The sequence below is a fragment of the Pollicipes pollicipes genome, unplaced genomic scaffold (genome assembly GCF_011947565.3).
Source record: "Pollicipes pollicipes isolate AB1234 unplaced genomic scaffold, Ppol_2.1 Scaffold_6052;HRSCAF=7182_pilon_pilon_pilon, whole genome shotgun sequence".
NCBI lineage: Eukaryota > Metazoa > Arthropoda > Thecostraca > Pollicipedomorpha > Pollicipedidae > Pollicipes > Pollicipes pollicipes.
Window position 1 is genome coordinate 15,484,334 of NW_023596805.1, and position 5,497 is coordinate 15,489,830.

At 49.9% G+C, this 5,497-nt stretch overlaps 1 long non-coding RNA gene across 2 annotated transcripts; it reads right to left on the reverse strand.

Moving 5' to 3' along the window:
* Positions 1-1,862: 1,862 nt before the first annotated feature.
* LOC119104554 (uncharacterized) lies at positions 1,863-5,178 on the reverse strand. 2 transcript variants are annotated; one of them, XR_005094960.1, is made up of 4 exons: positions 4,740-5,178; positions 4,119-4,226; positions 2,586-2,771; positions 1,863-2,304 (listed from the first exon to the last, which is right to left on the reverse strand). It is a non-coding gene; the product is annotated as an uncharacterized LOC119104554 (long non-coding RNA). The 2 variants fall into 2 exon arrangements; XR_005094959.1 differs by having other exon boundaries at positions 1,863-2,771.
* Positions 5,179-5,497: the final 319 nt, after the last annotated feature.

Genomic DNA, 5,497 nt, shown 5'->3' on the forward strand with positions numbered 1-5,497 from the left:
AAATTCCACGTGAGAAGGGTGACCGCAAACTGGACCGAGCAAGCGTTGAGATGCTCACTCAATGTTTTTAAGAAGTAACATTCTGAGGCGAGGAAATGCTAGCTGTCCGGTCCGAAACGAGCGTATCTTCCCAGTCAGGAATGCCACCGGATGTACCTGACCGAAACGAGTGTGTTGCCCCCCCGTCAGAAAAGTCACCGGATGTACCTGGCCGAAACGAGCGTGTCTTATCCCGGCAGGAATGCCATCGGATCTGCTTGCAGATGCACATAGTGCAGGCGTGTGGATGCCACCACACGCTCTACCCGCTGCAGTTTGCGGCGGAGGGCGAACTGCAGGCGATCGGCGCGGCGTGTGACTTCACCTACGACTGTGAGAAGGCCGGAGAGGCGAGACCCCTCACGTGTCACGGCTGAAGCCGGGCAGGCGTCAAACGACCACGCAGCGGGCCACCTCGCACCTGACGCTTCTCATCATCATCTCCTACTGTCTTTCTCCCTTGCATGTGCCCGTTGATTCACGTGACCTGCGACCTAACGTCGGCCGCGTGTTTCCGTGCTCGGCTCCGTGGTTTACTTGGGTGGCCTTGGCAGTATGGACGTGAAGCGAGTGTGGACGCGTGGACGTCAGGTGAGTGTGGACGTGTGGACGTGAGGCGAGTGTGGACGTGTGGACGTGAGGCGAGTGGGCCGCAGCCTCACCTTCTAACGGGGGCGAGGATGCGGTCTATCTCACGATTGGATGTACTGATGGGTCTGTATTCAGTGCATGTGGTCTACTTAATCAGGACCATCCCTTGCATTAGTATTGGATGTACTGATGGGTCTGTATTCAGTGCATGTGGCCTACTTAATCAGGACCATCCCTTGCATTAGCATTGGATGTACTGATGGGTCTGTATTCAGTGCATGTGGTCTATAGGACCACTACTTGCATCAGTATACAGATCTGCTTGCCTTGCAGGCCCAAGACCCACATGTGCATGTTGGCATACGTGCTCCGTGACAGTTTTTGGCGCCGGGGCACGCTTATGCTTATAGGCTTTTATGCTCCGCGGACCAGTAAAACCATTGTCAAAATGGCGAGCTAATCAACCAGGGCCAACAGAAAGCGTTCAGCCACGCGGCGTAATGGCCATACGGTCAGCCGCGCTTCAGGTCCGTCATCATCACTGCAAAGCAGCGATGAACTGACGTTGGCCCACTGGCCGCCAGCCCCCAGTCCAGCGCGATGGACTGACGTTGGCCCACTGGCCGCCAGCCTCCAGTCCAGCGCGATGGACTAACGTTAGCCCACTGGCCACCAGCCTCCAGTCCAGCGCGATGGACTGACGTTGGCCCACTGGCCGCCAGCCTCCAGTCCAGCGCGATGGACCAACGTTGGCCCACTGGCTACCAGCCTCCAATCCAGCGCGATGGACTGACGTTGGCCCATTGGCCGCCAGCCCTCAGTCCAGCGCGACGCCGCGATGGGCTGACGTTGGCCCGCTGGCCGCCACCCCCCAGTCCAGCACGACGACGGCAAAATGTCGGTCGTTTTCAGCTCAGGACGCCAGCTGCGTGGCAGGGGTGATCAATCTGACCAGCTCTGCCTCCCAGTCTCTGAAGTGCGCCTGCTCCGTCCCTTGCCAGTAAGTAAGAGTAAGAAAGGGAGCAGGGGTGAAATAACCGTAGACACTGTCTCCAACCGGACTGCGATGCCAGATTGTGTCTCGTTGACTTTTTGATGAAGCCGGTGAACGCAAAATCGTATTGGTCAACTTCTCAATGGAGCTTCGGTCGGATCGCGGCAGCATCGTAGTTTTACCTACCATATCCTTGACCAGATACATGTTTTGCTAAAACGCTTTCAACACCACGTAGTTCGCGACGATTTTTTGTATTTACACTGAATTCACCCTGGGTACGTACATAATCGCGTCGACATGGTGTCAGTACAAAATGCCAAATACGCCGCGTACAGTTCAGCACACAACGAAAGCCTAAGAACCCTGCCTACAGTGCTTCAGCACTCGCCGTGAGCTCCAGAACGTTAACCGCGCACGCAAAATTTGATCCAAGGGCTGACTCACGATGCCAGCACTCCTTTTCTCTTCAACTACTTGAAAAGGCAGGAGCGATATGATCGGCATGCTCTGTGTCGGGCAATCACCGTTCCCGTGAGCACGTGCTTCACGTTGACAGACTGCCTCACGAAGTCAAACTGGTGACGCTTCTGAACAGCTCTTATGAGATGTTCGGCACCATCAAGCTCAGGACCATTCCATCCAATCCTGAGCTCCTTCGCGGCATTGTCATGCCTCAGCTGCCGACGCATGGAGAAAACCTCCTTGAATACGCTGCCCATGGACTCAACCACACTTTCGACAGGACTGCGCAACCACGCGCGGACGATTAGACTGACGAAAGGTTCGATCGAGCGACCACGTTTCCACAAAGCTTTCAAGAGAGCTTGGTTGGAGCTAGTGCGTTCCTCACTACGCAGGATGCTGATTGCTTCGCGAACGCTGCAGCTCGGCGCCGCAGCCGATGGCGGACCAGCTTGCCGGACACCAGATGTCCGATGGCTTCGGAGACTGTGCTCACCTGGGCGTCGACTGATTTTTGTTAGGTCTGGAAACCCTTTAGGTCACCAGCCGACCGGACATCGAGCATGTTGTCCAGGATCGCCTTGTTTGCTGTTCCTTTTCTTCCACCATCCGCGCCAGCTCCCTCTCTCCTTGCCTTCAAGTTGCGGACCAGGGCAGCACAAAACGCCACGATAGGACGGACCTGTGGATTGCAGTTTGCTTGAGTCCAAGGGAGATCGAATCGCAAAGGGATAATTCGGTTCGAGCCAGGTTCAGAAGTCACGGGTGGTGTATCAATTTCGTGCAGAAATTTGGCTGCTTTGGTGATTGTCATTTTCGGGTGCGTTTGTCGGCCCAATAAGTTGCAGGCTTGAACAAGGACACAGGTTAAAACTAAACACCGCCTTAACAATTACACGCCCAGCGCTGTGGAACTGCGGAACTGTGGAACTGTGGAAACTGGAAAACTGTGGAAGAGACAGGTTAATGACAAAACATAAGGAACACCAGAATTGCCCCACAAAAATGCCCAGATTTTTTGGAAACACCCAAACTGTTAATGGAAATTGGCATCCCTATTCAATATCAACATCTAAGCACTGCATGATAAATAAAACAAAAATATTAAATGAACAGTGGTAGGCATACTTTTATTGAGACCAAAATGGATATGAAATATTCTGAGCATGAAGACACATGATAAGGCAACAATATTTTGGCAACAGAGTACAGTATTGTTCCATGATTGACAACCCAAAATTGACTTTCAGTCATCACACCATCACATCCATATGTATGCAGGGGCCATTTAAAGATCAACAGTCAGGACATGCTGCATTTCCAATGTCACAAATCCAACCAATGCAGCTCATCTTAGTACCTGCAGTATTCTGACCGGAGTTTTGTGGGTACTCAGAACAGGGATGCAGGGATGCTGATTCAGGAGTGGCATCATTGTGAGCTCTGCTCACTGTGCAGCTTGCAATTCCTGGCAAATGTCATCACTAACTTGATAAAAAGACATTATAAGACAGCACACACCTTGGATACAGCACCACTGTTGTAGGAAAATACAGGTTATGCACATATACCATGAAACACAAAGATGGCTTGATAAAAGTGGTGGTGTATATCACAAAATGGCCTGATTTTTAATGGATGTTGCTACCTCCCCACTCAATATCAATACCTAAGCAGTTGTTAAAGGATGATCAAGTGTTTATCTGGCAAACAATGGGAAAGCTGGTGGTAACTATAACTGATGACAGTATCTGATCAATTTGAATGAAGACGAGTCATGACAAAAATAAGTCCTCAGGAACATTGTGATCAACCAGCTGCTAAGTGTAATGCAACAATACTGCAATTGCAATATTTGTTAAACAATGCACAGCTTGCCATGAAACCTTAATCCACCATTCCATGCCTATCTTGAAATTGGTCTGGAAGTTTTGCAATTTTAATAACATTTCACACTGAATAAAACAGAAACCCAAGTCATTTACCATCAATACCCAGCCACCACAGACAGTATACTTGAAAAACTCACCTCCAGTCTGGTCTGCAGACACTGATGACAAAGCTAGACTGGATGACCTACTTGGCATCTCAAAAGTGTTGGTGCATTGTTCTCTGCCATCTGTGCCACTGTTCATTCCTGTGGAAAATCAAAGCCAATCTATTTTACAACCCTTGACAAACCTTTCAAGAAAAAAATTTGAATCAGCAAAGGCTGTTATTGGCAGAGTACCTGTAAGTAGACAGGCTAACATCACTGTGAAAACAATGAAATACCACTGACTACAAGCAAAGTTACATCTCAGCTGATGAGCATGATTCATTAAAAAACTATTTCTTCTCATTTTGGGGGTGAATTTGGCTCTCTCACACTTCTTTGTTTTATATGATGCAGTTTAATTTTACTAAATGGTGGCAACTGCACCAAGCTGAAGATAACTATGCACTAAACTGCCCATACAGACTAGGAAGTCATGATTTGTTACACTGTGTCCTCTGCCACCAAATCAGCAGTTCTAGATGATTTCATTCACTGTGTTTGATAGGTATGTAGGTAGATTTGGTCATGCCTATCTACCTTGGGTAAATATCATTTAACATTAGGTACTGTGCAGAATGGACACTCATACATAGATTCCATTTAAACTCTTACCTTGGAGCCAAGATTCCCATGTTCCACCTGAACTAAAACATGAATTCTTAAGAACAATGGGCAACCCTTTGTGCTTAGTGTTCATGTGCCTTTTCAAATTTCTTCCTCCCCCATTAAAACCACAGTTTACGTGCCCAGTGCACTTTCATACGTGATGGAAGTTTACCCATGCCTGGCAACTGACAATACAGGCAAAGGTTCAACGCAGAAGACCCGAGGCTATAAAGAGACAAGCGCAAATGCCCCAACCTAATCGAAAAGTGCGATAAATATTTGTTAAGCACCCAAAACTACGCGCAACCACCACGCACCCCTGGTACGCGGGCAGTGAACGTTTCCAACACAACAGATCGCAACGCCGAGGTTTTTAAGGTTTTTGGATTAGAGCCCTTTCGACCAGACATGATCATTTCAGGGCTATGGGATAAAGGAAAGTGGTTAACGATGGGACAGACGTGCATGCGCTTGGGGGGCCAACCGCCGAGCTTTAACCCGCGCATGCGCGGGTACCCGGTCGGGGTCCCCCTTCCCACGGGGCTCTCGGCCCACTCGTGGCTGACGCATGCAGCCTGCCCCGGACAAGCGGGGTGTCGCGAGGACGCAGGATGAAGCGAGATTCAGGATAAGAGGGACGGATGTACGCAACGCCGACCAAGCACCAACACGCGCCACATGTAGCGTCAGATATGTAACGCGCCGAATGGCGCTGAAAAAAAGGGCGGCTCAGGGAGACAGGCGGTAAAGGTTAAAATCGCCCG